This window comes from Python bivittatus, unplaced genomic scaffold, assembly GCF_059951505.1.
Source record: "Python bivittatus isolate LINGU-HERP-01145 unplaced genomic scaffold, Pbiv_v1 ctg000070_np1212, whole genome shotgun sequence".
Taxonomy (NCBI): Eukaryota; Metazoa; Chordata; class Lepidosauria; order Squamata; family Pythonidae; genus Python; species Python bivittatus.
In genome coordinates, this window is record NW_028277034.1 from 458,550 (window position 1) to 477,947 (window position 19,398).

Genomic DNA, 19,398 nt, shown 5'->3' on the forward strand with positions numbered 1-19,398 from the left:
AAGCCCCTCGTACTCAGCCAGTTGGATGGATCGACGGCAGGGGGGGAACCGGCGCAGTATCGCACTGAGCCGGTCGGTTTGACATTGGGGACAAGCCGGGAGGAGCTAGGCTTAGTAGTTGCCCCGGGGGCCGGCCATGCACTAGTGCTGGGGCTGGCATGGCTTACGCGCCAGAACCCGCACATCGATTGGGTGGCCAAGACGGTGCGGTTCGGTGGCACCACCGAGCAGACGGGGTCGAGCTGCGGAGGTGGCACGAGAACAGGGGGCCCCACAGAACCCGGCGAGGTGGCGGCTGGGCGACGGCGAGCCGAGGGCCGGCGAGCTGCGGCAGCGGCGGCAATAGAGCCCGGGAAACCAACTGCACACGCGGCGAGGGCGGCGCCGAGGGAGACCGGCAGAGGAGCCGAGGTGGCAAGCGCACGAGAGAGCGTGGCAGCAGAGACGGTGCGATTCGACGGCACCACCGGGGAAGCCAGGTCGAGCCGTGGAGGCGGCGCGGGAGCTGAGGACCCCACGGAGCTAGGCGAGGTGGCGACTGCGCGACGGAGAGCCGAGGGCCGGCAAGCCGCAGCAGCGACAGCAGCGGGGCCCGGGCGACCAACCGCCCGTCAGGCGAATACGAGGACGGCGCCGAGGGCGACCAACAAACGAGAGGGGTCAGAGACCGCCGAGGTGGCGGTGGCATCGACTACGAAGGGCCCCGCAGCAACGCAGGGGTCGGCTACAGCAGAGACGGTGGCAGCGGGACCCGAGGGCCCCGTGGCAAAGCAGGCGGCGATCACACTGGCATCAAGAGCGGGGGCAGGAGCGGCGCCGGGAGCCGACTGGTCCGCGCCAAGCGTGAGTGAAGCAACCGGCGATAGACCGGGACCTGGCCGCAGCCAGGGGAACCTGGAAGGTTGTAGGACACTGAGGGAGCCGCCGCTCGAATCCAGGGACCCAACAAGGATGACCCAGCTGGAGGCGAAAGGCGGAGCCCAACCCCCAAGGGAGAAGCAGGGGAAGGGAGCCGAGCCGGAGCTGAGGCGGCGCTGTGCAGAGGCGAGCGAGGGAGACCCCTGGTTAGTAAACAACAAGGACTCCCTGATGAAACAAGAGATCTGCTGGGAGCACAAGGGGAGGCTCTACATTCCAGAAGCTTGCCGGGTGGATGTGCTCCGGAGAGGGCACACCGAGGACACTACGGGACACTGTGGGTTTGTTAGGACTTTCCACCTCCTGAGTGAACAGTTCTGGTGGCCGTCTCTCCGGAGGGATACGAGGGAGTACGTGGCCAGCTGCTCGACGTGCGCAGCGGCGAAGGAAGGGAAGGAGGGGAAGGAGAACCTTCGGGGACCCATCCTATAAGTGACTTAGCCAAGGAAAGGCACACCGTTATGGCAGATGGGGGGGCAACACCCTAGTAGCCCAATTAAGAGGGGGACTTGTCTTCAGGGGGGCGGTATGTCAGGTTCGGTCAGCACGGGGCTTCGGGGAAGCTCGTAGCCAGCGAACTCCACCGGCGGCAGCTAGCGAGGAAAAGAGGAACTGAAAGCGCCGCTAATTAACGGGCCACCTGCGCCCAGCCAAACAGGAAAACCGCAGCGGAAGCTTTAACTATAGACTGATAACGGCGCGAGCCAACAATGAACGGGGCCGCAGGCAGCGAAACAAGATCGCGCGCAGCACAGAACCCTCGGGCTTGCACGTAACGGGGAGGGACCAACCCAAGCCGGGGGGGACTGCCCATCAAGGACAATGGACCCTGACCGAACCTGCCATCATGGACAATCAAGGGGGATTATTGGGGGGCCAATAATCCGCAGCAGCAACGTGATCGCGGGGCGGGAAAAAAGCGCGGGAAGGGGGGAATATAACAAGTGATGCAATTGTACCAAGCCAGTCCTGGCTTTGCTTGTGACTACTACGTTACGCATGAGTAAACCTTCTTTGTGAACCACACGTGTCACGAGAGTTTCTCTGTCGAACGGGGCAAACCTTACAGTTGGATTGTATGGCTTAGGAAACTGAAATGAAGCAGGAGACCGACTTATACATTTCTGCCACTCCAATGATCTCCTCATAGCTAACACTGTCTTCAAATAACCAAAACGATGCCTCTATATGTGGACATCACTAGATCGAGTATATAGAAATCAAATTGCTAAATATTATTGCTAAAAGGAAGTGGAGGAGCTCAATTATAGCATCAAATATATGATCAGCTGCTGACTGTGGAAGAGATCATTAACTATTCATGTGTAAGTTCCAAGTTAAGCTAAAGAAAAAGAAGAAAGCCAGTCAGTTTCCACAATATGATCTTGAACATCTACCCACCATTTTCAAGAACATCAGGAATTACTTTGAAGTCTTTAACTTCATTGATGGAGAACCAGAGGAATTATGGAATGAACTTAAAAAGATCTTCAAGGATGAATGTGAAAAGAGATTGCCAAAATGAAGAAACAGAAGAAAGCAAACTGGATGTCACAGCAAACCATGGAAATTGCCAAGAAGAGAAGAATACCCAAAGCCAAGAAAGAGAAAAATCTCAGAAAGAAACTTAACAAAGAATTTCAGAGAGCTGTTAGAAGAGACAAGAGCAGTATTGCAGCAACATCTGTAAAGACATTGAAAATGGAAACCTTTCCTTGGAAAAACAAGGAAAGTCTTCAAAAGATCTCTGAACTCAGAAGGAGGTTCCAACCTCAAATTGGTATGCTAAAAGAAACCAATGGATAGATAGTAACCAGCTCAAAGGAGATCAAAGGAAGATGGAAGGAGTATACTGAAGTACAGTAGAAATGTCAACATCCAAGATACCTTAGAAGATATTTATTACTTACAAAAGCCTCTAGTACTAGAAGATGAAGTTAGATCAGCACTCCAGTTACTACCAAGTTGGAAAGCTACAGGAACTGATGGAATGTCCCCTGAAATACAGTAAGGCAAGCAACAGAAGAAGAATCAGTCAAAGTTCTGACCAAGAAACATCAATAACCCATGCTATGCTGATGACACTACCCTGATAGTTGAAAATGCAAAGGATCTGCAAGCCCTAGCACTAAAAGTCAAAGAGCACAGTGAAAAAATGGGACTAAAATTAAATAGAAAGAAGAACAAACTAATGATAACAGGTAGAACAACCAACCTTTGAATTGACAATGAAGCTATTGAAGTGATGGATAGTTCCTGCCTTTTAGGATCAACCATCAACAGTAAAGGAACAAGCAGTCAAGAAATACACTGCAGACTAGCACTCGGTAGAGCAGCCATGAAGGCTTTGGAAAAGATATTCAAATGCCTTGATGTGTCTATACTTACAAAGATCTGAATTGTGCAAGCCACAGTATTCCCTGTGACACTCTATGGAAGCAAAAGTTGGACTCTAAAGAAGCAGGATAGGAAGAGCATTGACACCTTTGAACTTTGATGTTGGAGAAGACTCCTGAGAATACTGCGGACAACCAAGAAAACAAACCGATGGATCATTGAACAAATCAACCCAGAGCTCTCACTTGAGGCACGAATGCCAGGCTCAAATTATCCTACTTCAGACACATTATGAGAAGACCTAACTCTGGAAAAGGCTCTAATACTGGGAAAAGTGGAATGAAAGAGAAGAAGAGGATGACTAGCAGCAAGGGGATGGACTCAGTCACAGTGGCGATGAGTACACCGTTTGGGAGACTTGAAAGAACAGGTTAGGGATAGATCATCATGGAGATCTGTCTATGTGGCTGCTAGGAGTTGAAAATGACTTGATGGCATATCAATCAATCATAATCATAATCAATCAATCAATCTGCCAAATAGGCAGGTTGCTGCATTTGGAGGACCAGCTGCAGCTCCTGAGTTGTCTTCAAAGGCAGCCCCATGTAGAGTGTAAAGCAGTAATCTAACCAAGGGGTGGACAAGGGTATGGGTCCCTGTTGTCAGGGTCTCCTTTTCAGCCCACAATGGCATGCCAGTCAAAGCTGGACAAAGGCCTCCCTGGCCACAGCCCGTCTGCATGTCCGGCTGCACATGAATCTCAGAGGACACCCACGTCCTGCACCTGCTCCTTCTGCTCCTGTCACCATTAGACAAGAGAGGGAGGGAGGGAGAGAGAGAGAGAGAGAGAGAGAGATGGTTTCTGGACAAGCAGCTGCTCAGTCTTACCAGAGCTCAACCATCTGTTTTTTCCTGTCTGACTCCTGTCCAGATCTTCCAGGCACTGAGTCAGGACTTCCACTGCACATTGGCTCAGCCCAGGGTAAAGATATTTACCTGGGAATTGCAAGTACATTGATGCTGTTGTGCTACCTGACAGCTGTTCCCTTTAGGCTCGCAACTGAGTCTTCATGGTCCTTAGTAGAAATACATTCTTCTAAGAAATATTTTGGCTTGTGCCTGGGCAATAATTTGGTTCTTTTTATGACTGTAAACTTGCAGCCTTGAAGCTAGCTAAGCTCAATGTCTGAGTGTGAGCATGTTTTATCAAGGAGAGAATAATAAGAAAAAATCTTCTAAAACTTTAGAAGGAAGAGGTGAAGATGTTAAAAACTGCAAGAGTATCTTGGAAACTTTAATTGTGAGCATTGCACTTTGAGCCTTGCTTGCTGGTTGCTGGGACATCAGTGCAAGCCTTGGAGGCTGGCTGAGTAGCTGCCTGGGAAGCACTGGCTGCTTTGGGGACTACAGGTTATCCCTGAGACCAGGAGGCTCCTTCACATGGTGAAGGGGTGGCTGTGATTTTCTGTTCAGTTTTGGGTCCTTGGGCCTCCTCCTCACTCATATGACATTCATCTTTGAGGTAGTAACTGGGTCTTCTAGTCATAATGCTTACCAGGTGGTCTCTGCTTATTGTCTTCCTGGGCCTATTTCAAAATTATTTTTGGATGGGTTTTATTATTATTCCTCTGCACATGTCTTTTATCATGCTCTCCTGTGTTGCTTTGTGGGGACTTTAATATTCAAAGCAATTCCTCATCTGCTGAGCAAGATTCCTGCTCTATCCTGTGAATGTGTAATCTCTCTATTCTTTCCAGTCTTCCCACTTATTTCAATGGGAGACTTAGGATTTAAGTCTCCAGTGATGATATCTTTTCTAGACTTGTTGCCCCTGGGTTGTCAGATCTTGCTTGAGACTTCTTTTCTTTATGGTACAGTACTGTTGTTGAGCTTACTATCTTCCAACCAAGCAAGGCTTGGTTAATCATCATGTGGATGATGCCTTCCAAAAGCAAACTGCAGATCTTTCCAAGAGGCACCTCATAGCAGAGATGATGGTGTCATTACCCAAAATTTGTGTTAGGAGACAAATTCTACCAAGCTGTTCTTTCCAGATAATTCCTAAACTGTATTGCTGAGAGTACAATTTTTCAGGGGGTAGAAGAAAACAACCTGCTACTTTAGAATTAGATGGTAGGAAGCAATAGATGTGCGTATCTTCAGCATACTGAGCGCATCTCATTGCAAAACTCTGAACAACTTTTCTCATTGATTTCCTCATTAAACAGGAGAGGGGACAAGATACAACCCTGTAGGACATCATAACCCAGCAATACTTTCCACACATGATCCAACAAAAAGGATTTTAACCACTACAAAGGACTTAAACCACTACAAAGCGATACCTCTCAAAACTGATCCCATCAGAAGGTTCAAAAGAATACAGTGGTTCACAGTATCAGGGACAAGACAAGAAAGAGTTCTACGAGAACTAGCAAAGCCATACCTCCCATTTCCAACAAAGGTCATCTGCTAACATGACTAAAGCAGTCTCAGTACAATACGCCAACCAAAACACTGACTGAAATAGGTCCATATAATTAGCTGGTCCTCTGCCATTTCAGAGATTTGTAACAGCAATCAGTCTAAAACTGACCAGAGGGTGATCTGCCCATAGCAACAGTGTTACAGAAAGCTCCTCTACTTTCAGGTCACTGGTTGCAGCTGAACAGAACACCAGATCCAGCAAGTTCTCTGGTGCATGTATGGGAGCAGATACCAATGACACCAGATCTGAATTCATCATAGTGAAATCCTACACAGGCACAAACTGGACAACCTTTGGCACTTCTTGGCGGACTGAAGGCAAGTAGAGGACCATGTTCTGTGTTCTTGCCCTTGAGAAACAGTCAGTGGGCTGTACTTGCGGTGGGGCAACCTGGTCATGTGAATCATCTTAGGGTCAGAGTTTCTGTCCAGAATTTTAAAAATAGTTCAGGAAAGAAAAGAAAAAGAAAGGTCTGTCTCTCTCAGACCCTCCTCCTACTAGAAAACAGTCACCTTCCAGGAGGCTAATACAATCTAATCTGTATTTCTGCAGAGACTCTATCTCTGCTAGAGGCAATTTACACAGTATTGGTATACATTGTTTTATTAATAAGCAAATGGCAGGTCTTAATTGTCAATGAATATTCAGACCCTCTGGAGTGTTGATGGCATGGCAGTGCCCAAGAAGGCCAGATCAGGGCCAGCTTCTGTCACATCTTTATGCATTTGCAATTGTTTTTTCTTATGTTTGAAGTTATTTGGTTAGTCTGTAAAGATAGCTGGGTTGGTCCTGCAGAGGAAACCAACCAACCAACAACAAAACCCTAGACAATGCCTTTATGAGGAGAAATAAAAAGGCACAAAGGGTTTTGCAAGCTTTTTAATGTACACTCTATCTCAAGGTAGTCTGTAAATATGCCAGGTTCTTAAATATCTTCAAATGATGTGAAATCTTCTCCAACTGCCTAATTTTATCTGGTTCACTACCAATGCTGAGAAAATGAATTTAATTTTTGAAAAAGTATTTAGAGAGCACTCTCCTAATTTTAGCTTCCATGTGTACTTTGTTAATTGTGAAAATCCTATTTTAGTGCATCTTCACCTTTAGCTCTTTGGCTTTGAACGGGACAAAATGCAATCAAGACAGGCTGATCTCCCCAAGGTCCTGCTACCCAAACTTCAAAGCATCAGTGGTGCTCAAGCAGCAGTTTCCTCCTCTCTGTTCTGACACTTACGTTGTCGCCACCTCCATCTCCTCCAATCTTGATGCTTCTTTCAATTTTAAGTTGTTGGATTTTGGCTTCTTCAGTCTAAGAGCAGATGGCTAGATAATTTTTCTCTTGATCTAACATTAAAGAATCCCATACAACCCACAGTGCTTCTGAGAGGGAAAAAAAGTATTTTTCATACGGGAACATAGAAAGGTAAAAGACATTGGCTAGCCTTAAACTAACTTCAGAACCTATTTCAACAACACTGTGATGCATGATTAAACTGATACGTTCATGTGCAAATAATTTCAATATTTTTCTTAAATATTTGCTTTCCTTATTGCATTTTTTGTGTCGCCCAGGGTGAAATCGATATTTGTTTTCTTCATTTGGCCTTAACCTGTCAGAATGACTGAAACATTCTGATGTTTCTGATGATGTTGAGTGTCAACAAGTGTAAAGTGATGGCACAAAACAGCCAAACTTTCTTGGATCCAGGAGGAGAATGACTTATTAGGGAAAGGTTCTGGAGCCATGATGGATAACTTAATGAATATGTCAACCTCATGTAAGGGTAGCCACTGAGAGTCAAATTGATTATGACAGGGTGTGAATGAATGAATGAATGAATGAATGAATGAATGAATGAATGAATGAATGAATGAATTGAATGAAATAAGACTGCAGTAAAAAGGCACATTCTGTGTCTGGAATCATTAGACCAAGACTGAAGTTTGAACAGCTGATACAGTAATATTCTCACAGAAATCTATGGGGAAACCATACTTGAAGCAATGTTTGTCTAATTCAGTGGTTCTTTGTGGGCTCCGCAATTCATGCTGAGAGGATCCAATGGAAGTTTCTGGAGCTGAGCTTTTTGGCAGGAGCACCCCCTCCTTGAAAAGGCATCCCAAGGCTTTCCACCTAGGTCTGCTCTGCCAACACAGCAATCAGGACCACATGAAGACTGTCTGCTTTACCTCAGCCTAGGAAGGATTTAACCCCCTTCCTTTAACTTTATTCAGATTTGATCTCCTTCTGACTTTTGTTTTCTCTTTCCATCTGGTCACTTGGCAGCTTGTCCCATGAGCCACAGATGTTTAGGAGTAGGGTCTTTGAGGTCTAGAGCACAAGCTGCCTCTCTAGAGGGCATTTCTTGTTTGGGTCCCTCACCAAGTATAATGCAGGGCATTGGCCTGGTGCAACAGCTCTCCTTGCCTGACAGCTCTGCTCTGCGCTGCAAGAAGCTCCAAAGTTTGGTGGGTCCTACTTGGGAAACTTTCTCAGCAGTGTCAGGGCCAGTAGCTACTCTCCCAGCTAGTTCAGGGCTGACTTTGTCCCAGGCTACTCCCCCAATTGCAAAGTTTGTGGTGCCAAGAACTCAGTCTCAGACTAAGACTAGGTGCTGTCTTTGATTCTGAGGGCTAAAGTCAAAGATTTCCCTGACTTAGCTGAGAAAAGGAAACTTATAGGAAAGGGCACAGTCAGCCTGAGGCAGGTTCTCTAACTCTAACTCTGCTCCCCCAAACATGTCACGTGATTCTTCCATCCCAGCCCATTTGCTATGATCCGATCAGTGTCGGCAACTACAAGGCCTGTGAGTGATAGCAGAAAGCAAGAATTGATGCCTCAGATTTGGGATCGACATTCCCCCTGACACTTTGAAGGTGGCAGAGTCTCCTTAGCCTGCGTCTTGGAATGAGTGAAATTCCTCCACTTCAGCACGTTGGCAGGAGCCCTTATAGAACCAAATTACCTTTCTTCAGGCTCTCACCAGCTATATTTTTTAGTATCCTCTACCACATGCAAAAGGAGAGTTTTCTCATTATTAGCACCATGACTGTGGAGATGCCTGAGGCATTCCTCCCAGGGGACATGGATGGAGCAGCCACAACCCAGTGAGGACTATCAGAGGATAGACTGCAGCTAATTTAAGGCATCGGTTTCCCAAACCCTCAGACGTGATATAGGCCCACATTCAGTCCAGACTTGCTTACCTCCTCTGGTACTGGAATTACTGCCTGGAGGAATAATTTAAACATTTGAAGTCTGAGAACTGCCCGTGAGAATAACCCCTTCAGCAGTTGTAGCTGCTGTCATATTCTTCCAGCTTGGGAGACCAAGCCCTGCTGTTGCCATTGGAGGGCTTCAGGGTTTGTACACAGCATAAAGTATCCATCTCAGAGTTAAACAAATAACCTCAAGGCTGGAAGATCCAGGCTTTGAGTAGGTTCTGCCTCATACCATGCAGCCTACTGTGTGTCAGGTTCAGCCAGCGTGGCACGGCTAGGAACTTGCCTAGCCCCGCTGAGGCAGTTCTACCGCCCGCTTGCAAGCCGGGAAAAAAAAGAGGAAGTGAAAGCCGCAGCTAATTACGAACCACTTGCACCCACTTAACAGGAAAACCACAGAGTGGAAGTTTTGTATCCACTCTGATTAACTGTGAGTGCCAAGACAAAGGACTAAGCCACAGCCCGCGGGAAGACGATCAGCGCAGAATTGGGAAAACCCCGGCTTTGCGCGTAACTGAAAGGACCCAGAGGAAACACAACCACGCCGGTGGGGCAGAACGATTAAGGGACAATGGGAACTGGCTGAACCTACCATTGGAGTAGCAGGGAGGGGATTACCGGGGCAATTGGTAATCTGCAACCTGCAATATGTAACCTAGCAATGGGGCAAAGTGCGGGAAGGGGAGAACTATAAACTGTACCATGAAATGTGCCAAGCCAGTCCTGGCTTTGTTTGTAACTGTTGCATTACGCTTGAGTAAACTTCTTTGTTGAACACACGTGTCATGAGAGTTTCTCTAGATGAACGGGGCATTCCTTACATAAAGCCAGGACTCACCAACTAACGCTACCCAGTACACACTGAGGAGCGCTTATTTCTTTTCCAAGGACAGGTGATGGCCAGCGACAGGGAATCCGCTAGCCAACAGGGCCACGAGGAGCTTGGGACCAAGGAGGTGATGGCAGAGCCAACTCGGAGCGAGTGGGGCGTGGCCATGGCCGAGAGAGCACCCAAGGACCAGTGGTCGTTCAGTGTAAACCAGGGGCCCAACAAGTTGGGAGTCATGACGACCTGGGGCTCGGAGTCCCGGACCCGCGAGTTGGAGGAGAGACTCACCTGGTTGGAGGCAAAGGTCGATCAGCACCTTGATGCCATCCAGGCGATGTTACAGGCCATACTACTGGGAGCTGGGGCCTCGACGACGGGAGCGCAGGCGGAAGAAGGGGCGAGCGATGATGGCAGCAGCTCGGCATCCCAACTGGCCCCGGTGCCAGCCCCCCAGACAGTGGATCGACAGGCGGCGGACGCGCTGAGACTCCGGGGCATTACCAGAAAATTCTCGGGGGATCCCGAGCAGCTACTTGACCCATGTCTACAATTTCATGAAGCGGAGCGGTCACCTGTTCGCAGGTGACGAGGAGAGGGTCGCCTACATGGTGGAGCTATTAGAGGGCCAAGCGGCCAGCTGGGTGGTCCGGTTATATGATGCCAACGCGGCGGAGCTCCTGGAGTTCATGCAGGTGCTCCGGGACCAATTCGAGGATACTTGAGCGCCAGGCGGGCCGGGGACAACATCCTGCGCTTGAGGCAGTGAGAAACGTCAGTGGCCGAATACGCGTTGGAATTTCGGCGGCTGGTGGAGAAGCTCATGGATTGGCTGGAGTCCCTGAGAGTAACGTACTTCAAGAGGGGCCTCAACCAGGAGGTCCTCGAGAGGGCACTGGGTCGGGATGACCCAACTATCTTGAAGGACTGGATCTGGCTAGCCGGGATGGCGGAGTCAGCATGTTGCTGACAGATCCAGCAGAGATCGAGGAAACGGGAGCCAACAAGAGATGTGCCGCATGAGAAAGTTACAGAGGAGGGACGGAACAGCCGATGGCAGCTCACAGGGGCTGAGAGGCGTCGAAAAATCCCAACCTTTGCTTCTGGTGCAGGGGGTGAGGCCACCGGGCAGCACAGTGCCCGACGGAGCAGGACGGGGTCCCACCCCGGTCAGATGCCAGGCCCGCGAGGCATCTCTCTTGGAAGGGAGTTGTGGCAGTGGCGGCAGAGCATGGTGGAGCCGGATGGTCGACTCCCGAGATGGCGTCTTCTGGAGAGGAGTTGGGGCCGGTGGGAAATGAGCTGCGCTCGCACTGAATGGCGTCCCAGTGCAGACAGAGGAGCCAAGACACGTGGATCCAATAGCGGATGAGGACTGCCCTCCCATGCGGGTGAGGGTACACATCCTGGGGGTAAGGTCCAGGGCTGAAGCGCAACTGCAGGCGCTGCTGGACTCTGGGTGTACGCATTGCCTGATGCACCCAGCGCTAGTCTCAGGGCTTGGACTCCAAGTTCAACTTGATGGCTCACTTGCAGGGCGGGGGGACTGGCTCAGTACTACACCGAGCTGGTCTGAATGACAATCGGGGATCACCAAGAGGAGCTGAGGTTCGTGGTGGTCCCGATCGCTGATTACGCAGTGGTGCTCAGCTTGGCGTGGCTGCAGCGGCAGAACCCGCGCATCGACTGGACGTCAGAGGCACTGAGATTCTAGTGACAGCATTCGGAGAGGAGGAATCCGATCAACTCCTACCCCACAGACCCAGTGACTGTGCCATTGAACTTGAGCCAGGGGCAAAATTGCCCAAACCAAAAATGTACTCCCTGTCAGGGAAGGAGATGGGCGCCCTTCAGGAGTTCATAGACAAAAACCTCGCATGGGGTTTTATCCAACCCGCGAAGTCACCATTAGTGGCCCCGGTACTGTTCCGGGAGAAGAAAGATGGCTCGCTCCGGATGTGTGTGGACTACCGGGGCCTGAATGCAATCAGCACCGAATACAATTACCCCCTCCCCTTGATGAAAGACTGGCTATCACATCTATCCAAGGGGAGGGTGTTCACCAAACTGGACTTGCACGAGGCGTATTTCAGGGTCAGGATCCGCGCAGGGGACAAATGGAAAACGGCTTTTAACTCCCCACTTGGAAGTTTCCAATTCCGCGTGATGCCGCTCAGGTTAAAAGGAGCCCCGGGGCTGTTCCTGCAACTAATAAACAAGGTGCTGCATGACCTACTCTACCGGGGTGTCCTGGTATACCTGGACAACATACTAATATACACCGAGACCCTGACTGAACACGTAAAACTGGTGCTCGTGGTGCTTCAAAGACTGTTAAAGTCGCAACTATACACAAAACTCTCGAAATGTAAGTTTCACCAGGAGCAGCTGGGCTACCTCGGCTACCGCATATCCAGCCGAGGGATCGAAATGGATCCGGCAAAGGCGAGGGATGTTCTGGGCTGGGAAGTGCCGTGGACCCGGAGACAGCTCCAAAGCTTCTTGGGGTTTGCAAACTTCTACAGGCAGTTCATCCCAAACTTCGCCCAAGTCGCCCTCCTGCTAACGGACCTACTCAAAACCCAAGACAGCGGGAAACCCCCCAAACCCAGCATGCCACTTGTGTGGACCGCGGAGTGCCAAGAGGTGTTTGGGGACTTGAAGCGGCAATTTACAGAGGAGCTGATCTTACGTCACCCCGACCCGGACTGGCAATTCGTCATCCAAGTGGATGCATCGGACGTGGCGACGGGAGCAGTCCTGCTGCAGCCCGGCCCGGAGGGGTCCCTTCACCCATGTGCCTACGCCTCCCGCAAATTCACCGAGATGGAAAGAAGGTGGATGGTGTGGGAGAAAGAGGCGTTTGCAGTCAAGTGGGCCATAGCCACCTGGAGACATCTGCTAGAGGGAGCAGCCCAGCCATTCGAGGTGTGTACGGACCACAAGAACCTTGAAACCCTGAAAACCCTGTGGAGGCTGTCCCCAAAACAGGTGCGCTGGTCCCAGTACTTCGGGAGGTTTGACTTCGTTCTCAAACATATCCATACTTTTATCCAGGAACTTTTTAGCAGATGGACTATCCCGTATGCCCCAGCATGCCAGCCAGTGGGAGGAGATTGTGGACTCCATCATCCCCGCGGGCAGGCTGGCTGTGAAAGAGGTTACCCGAAGTCAAACCAAGAAAGAGGTAAGGGACGCAGAGCCTGAGCTAAAGTGGGGTTTTTCGGAAGCCGCGGAGCGGGACACTTGGCTTAAAGAGAACCGGGACTCACTGATGAGTCAGCGGGACTTGTGGTTGCATGAGGGGAAAGTGTATGTGCCTGAGGAATACCGACGGGGGGTAATGGAGAGAGCCCACGACAACCGGAGCACAGGGCATTATGGCTTCGTGAAGACTCTTCACTTGATCTGGCGGCAGTTCTGGTGGCCAATGCTCTGCAAGGACGTGGAAGCGTACATGGGGGGTTGCCTGGTCTGTGCAACAGTGAAGGGAAGCAAAGGCAAGCCCCGGGGACTACTCCAGCCGGTGGCGACACCCGACGGTCCGTGGCAGGAGATCGCAATGGATTTCATCATGGAGTTGCTGGAGAGCAAGGGACAGACAGCCATTTGGGTTGTAACCGATTTGTTCTCCAAGCAAGCGCACTTTGTGGCTTGCCGGCAAGTCCCCACGGCGGAGAGGCTAGCGCGACTGTTTGTGCAACGCATCTACCGGCTGCACAGCGCACCCCGACGGATCGTCAGCGATCAAGGCAGGAACTTCATCACGTGATTGTGGGGGGAGTTTCTGAAATGAGTGGGAATGCAGCAAGCCCTCTCCTCCACAGTGCATCCACAGACGGATAGAGCCACGGAACGCCTTAACGGGGGTCTGGAGTAGTACTTGCGATGCTACGTGGGGCACCAGCAGGACGACTGGGCGGAGCTACTACTGTTTGCGGAAGTAGCATACAACAACGCCATCCACAAAAGCACCGGCTTCTCCCCGTTTAAGGTGGCCACTGGGCGAGACTTTGTCCCCGTGCCGGAACTACCCCAGCTGGCATCCCAGATAGACTCATTGGACACTTGGTTCACCCAGATAGACGCCACGAGGCAAGCAGCGCACGTTCTGCTGCAAGGGGCCAGAGCGGACTATAAAAAGCACGCCAGCCTCAAGAGGCTCCCTGAGTGGCAGTGGAAGGTGGGGGACCAAGTGTACCTCTCGACGAAAAACTTAAAAACACACCAAGCGTCAAGGAAGCTCAGCCCGCAGTTCGTGGGGCCATTTCCCATTTCGGAAATAATCAATCCAGTGACTGTCGGGTTAACGCTACCCAAAGCCCTTGGGAAAATCCACCCAATATTTCACTGCAGCTTATTGAAGCCTCACCAACCGGGCAACAGCTGGCACAAGGAAGAGCCGACCCTGGCACCCATCATGGTTGGGGGGGAACGGCATTTTGAAATAAAACAAATATTGGATGCAAGGAGGCACAAGGGACAGATCCAACTGCTGGTGCATTTCCCAAAGCATTTCCCAAAGTCGCACAGTGAATGGGTAAGCAGAGCCCACGTGAAAGCGTCGGAGTTAGTACGGGACTTTTACAAACAGTATCCCGGGAAGCCCAAGTAAAGGGGGGGGGGATCTGTCTTCAGGAGGGTGGTATGTCAGGTTCAGCGGGCGCAGCACTGCTAGGAACTTGCCTAGCCCCGCTGAGGCAGTTCTACCGCCCGCTTGCAAGCCGGGAAAAAAAGAGGAAGTGAAAGCCGCAGCTAATTACGAACCACCTGCGCCCACTTAACAGGAAAACCACAGAGTGGAAGTTTTGTATCCACTCTGATTAACTGTGAGCGCTGAGACAAAGGACTAAGCTGCGGCCCGTGGGAAGATGATCAGCGCGCAATTGGAAAAACCCCGGCTTTGCGCATAACTGAAAGGACCCAGAAGAAACACAACCACGCCGGCGGGGCAGAACGATTAAGGGATAATGGGAACTGGCTGAACCTGCCATTGGAGTAGGAGGGAGGGGATTACCGGGGCAGTTGGTAATCTGCAACCTGCAATATGTAACCTAGCAATGGGGCAAAGTGCGGGAAGGGGAGAACTATAAACTGTACGATGAAATGTGCCAAGCCAGTCCTGGCTTTGTTTGTAACTGTTGTGTTATGCTTGAGTAAACTTCTTTGTTGAACACACGTGTCACGAGAGTTTCTCTAGACGAACGGGGCATTCCTTACACTGTGATTGCCAGGTTGCCAGCACTGTTCAAGGCTGCATGGGATTCATGGGCAAAATGTCTACTCTAGTGTCTTTTCAGAGGTCTCCAAAGTTGTGGCCGTGCACTGCAGATCTCCCATTGAAAGGGAGGATCTGGGAAACACTATAACCAACAGAACCTTTCATAGGGTACAAAAACTTTGGGTCATAGTATAGAGCACCAAACACCACACAATGTCCCATGTGGCTCTAGGGCAAGGATGGCCTCCACAGGCAGTCCCCATGGGAGCCCTCTGCTACATTTTAGGTAAGCGAGGCCAAGAAGGTTTCTCTCTTCTTTGTGGTCCTGAAATCAATACTGAAGAAAGCAAATGCAAACTCCAAACAATTTTTTTGACAGTTTATCAGATGGAATAAATAGGCTGCTCCATTACAAACATGGATGCTATCTATAACTTCACATATAGTTATAGTTATAGTTATAGCTATAGTTAGTTATAGTTTTAGAGTTCCATATAAAAAGATCCCAGCAAGTCTTAAAGAAGTCAACTTACAAACTCATTCCTTTAAGTATTTCTCATCTGGAGTGCAAAAGAGGCTTTTATTCTAGGTACTTCATGGTTCCGCTTCCCCCCACCCCACCACAATGGTGGCTGAAGAGCATCCCAGAACAGTTTTTTTAATCTCCATGGTATTACAGCATCTAAGCTTGGGAGGTGGGCAACCAACAGACCTACCTTAGCAGTGCCAGCTGAAGAGCTGTTTCACTCTACAGCTGGCATTGTTTATATATATAAAACAAAATCTTATCTGTAGGGTCAGAGGATAGACAGTGAAGGTCTCACCAAACAAGCACTATTAATTTTGTTTATATACTTACCAAATTTGTAATGCCACTTGATTTCATAACACCTCTGAGTGGCATACACTATTAAAAGCAAATTGGAGCAATAAAGAACAGAAAAGAGGGTTGGACGTCCAGGAAGAGCAAAACAAGCACACGCCTTTAGCATAAAACTTGCCCACAAGGGGCCTGCCACCCACCCACCCTATCCCAAGGGGTGGAGGAAGGAGGACCCGGTAGGGACGACATGGATCTCTGGGGATTTGTTGCTCCAGAGGGCAGTGGCTGCAACAGAGAAGGCCTGCTCCCTGGGTCCCCTCACAAGGCCTTAACAGATGGGACCCAAAGCAGGCCAACTCTGCCAGACTGAACAGGATGGACAGACACTATGGGAGACAGATGGTCTCTCAGATCAAGCTACTTTATTAGAACATATTCTCTAGGAACACATACATCCATTCACGTGTACCCGAAAGAAAGAGAAGTAGGGAGACAGAGATGGCTGGGTGGGTGGGCTGAGGCTCCATTGCCAAATGGAAAAAAGGATCCCACAGAGCTCAGCTTTTCTGACACCAGGCTTCCATCATTCATCCACTCGTGCTGGTTCTCAACAAGTGTTAGTTTTCACATGTAGTTGCTGCCTCTTACCTTTCCTTCTTGTTTGAGGTTTTCAGGACCTTTCATAAAGAAATAAAGCCTTGTTTAATAATACTGGCCATGGAATCCTGGTAGGTAGGTGTTTCCTTTAGGTGGTTTCCATTTTTCACTTCTAAATGGTGCCAGTTGATGGTTTAGTCTGAATTCTGTAGCCCTCTTCCCTTGTTCTTTCCTTGGCTTCCCTTTTCTGGATGGCTACTAAGAACAGGGGTATATAGGGAATGTAAAATGTACATTCTTTGCAGCTTCATTTCAGCACCCCCATTTTCAGCCACTACTCTGTGGGGGAGGCAGGTCATTTTGATGCTGGCACCAAAAGACCCACTTCCTCTCCTTGTCTCCTCCCAAAACTGGCAGCAGATGGGTGGGAAGAGAAATGGAGGAGTGACACCATAGGATGGGAGAACTGACAGCAGAAGACCACTTCCCCCTACTTCTCCCCCCACATACTTTTCTTGCTATGGGTGGCAGGAGAACCAGTGAAAGGAAAAGGAGAAATGAGTCTCTTCTTTCCCACAGCCTCGTTTGCCATGACTGGAGAGCAGCAGCAGAGAACAGCTCCATTGATGCCAACCTGAACTGGCAGCAGAAGACCTGGGGTCCTCTTCTGTCCAAAGGAAGGGCAGCAGTGTGGACAGAAGAGGATCAGAAATGCATTCAGCCCTTCTTTAAGCTGGCATCCTTTTCTGCCCGCCCCAGGGATGAGGTGCTGTGCTGGCCCAGGCTCCTTTGGTGTGAATTCCCAGGCAATCAACTGAATAATTTCTCTCACAGTAAAAAGAAGAGTTTATCACAACACCAGTAAGATAATATTAGAGAGCTGGAATAAATATTTTAAAAATGCTTCCAAAATGAATACATTGCTGAGAAAGCCAGATTCCAGTCATTGTCTTTTCAGCTTTGAGCAAGGGTTAGTAAGGGAAGACATTAAAGGAGTACATAAACTCATGTCTGGTATGGAAAATGTGGACAGATGGAACTTTTTCTCCATCTTCATATGGTGCCATAATGCTGACCACCAAACTCCGAAGCTCGTGGCAGCTTACTTTCCATGTTTGTGAATTAGTAGTATGTTAAATCACAATTTTAAGATAACTAAAAACAAGAACTAAAAAAAGTCAGCACACCAAAGTTGTTCCATATGCACAAGTTCTTTGCTGATTACTAGGTCTGGAACACAGGCAAGGAAGATGAAACGGAGCCTCGTCAGCAGAGGGAACACTTTTATCTCTGCCAGGGAGATAAACAAACATGCTTGGTTGGTAGTCATTATTTACAAGAACAAATTAAATCAGTTTTAACACTTAGACAGTGATGTGAAGCACTTATTATCTGGCCATTGTTTGAAGATCTCCTTAACTTTCATTTGGGAAGCTCTGATTGTTTTCTGTAGCAATTTTTGTGCATTTCCTTGCTTAATAAAAACTTTCATTGGACTTTCTTCATACTACATGTCCTGAAACCCAGTTTCTGTCTCTCCCAGAATACCACTGTCTTTATCTTTATTTTATTTCAGAGGGAGAAATTCTGCCTGAGCTCCCTTTTTCTGATGACAGGATAAGCAAAGAAGCCCACGAGTTATGCTTGGCTGGTGGTGACTTTGTAGACACAGCCACAATGCTTTCTTGGCACAGTACAGAAATGGTTTGCTACTGCCTTTTTCTGGCCTGTTTTGGTGAAGGTCCAGGGAGGTCTATCAGACCTCCTGATATGTCCAAGTACTAACTAGTCTTGATCCTGGCTGATCTTTCAAGCCCAGACAGGATTGCCAGATGCTGCTGCTGCAGTTTAGCAATCATGAGTACTTGGATGGGGAACCTCTTGGGAAGTTGAGGGTTGTGGATTAAGTTGTGAAATCCAAAAACATCTCAGGAGACGACTATGGCAAGGCATTATAACAAGAAAGCCACTGGATGACAGGCTTGACTTGAAGGAGATTTTATTTACTAGACACGGTGGGATGTTCTTAAGATGCTTTTATCGACCCTGCCCTTCCCCTGGTGATATCACTGCACCATCAGGAGGTATTTTACAGGCCGCCAGCTGGCTGGAGGAGCACGTTGTAGCCAGTAAAGGTAGCCTCCTCCCCCTAACAGGAATGCCATGGGTCATCTCACTTACACTGTCTTTTTCATAGCTTCAGTTGACTCACAAGGGCACCTGTCCTTTCCTGATTCACACTAGCACCCTCAAACCACTTGGGATCACAAAGGAGGCAAGACCTAAGTCCCCTCTCACTGTCTTCTTGATTTATTTTCCATGATACTTCAGTCCTACACTCCTTTTGTTGTTTTTATGTTCATGGGTTGGTCATGATTCTCCTTATCTATCATTTAACTTGAATAAGTGTAATGTGGCTTAATGCCATAATTTCATGACAATTTACCACAAGTATAAATAATGCTCCTTTTTTTTGCTTTGTTTATGTTGCTGCAGTTGAGTCCTTCTTATCACTGACTGGCCATCATACAAAAATTTCAGAACAGCTCCTAAGATCATTTGCAGAAGCAGATCCAGGACTCCACTTTCACCAAATCTTTTAGTCTTTTCCAAGTGAAGGTGGTGAGCATTTGATTTTAAACCCTCAAAATCCCCATCTTTCTCCTCTCCAACTGCAATGGAGACCTTGTTCTTGCTTCTCCAAATACCACCCCTTTTTCCAGGCCACTTTCTCTAATTCTCACAGACCTTACACAGACCAATTTGCCTAAATATTTGACTGAATGAATTTGATGATTAACTTCCTCAATAGAAATAATTAGAAACAATTTCCTAATCAATTTAAACACTAAATTCTTGTGTTCTATAATGATCATACACCTTGTTGTTGTTGTTCAGTCGTTAAGTCGTGTCCAACTCTTCGGGACCCCATGAACCATATCATGCCAGGCCTTCCTGTCCTTCAC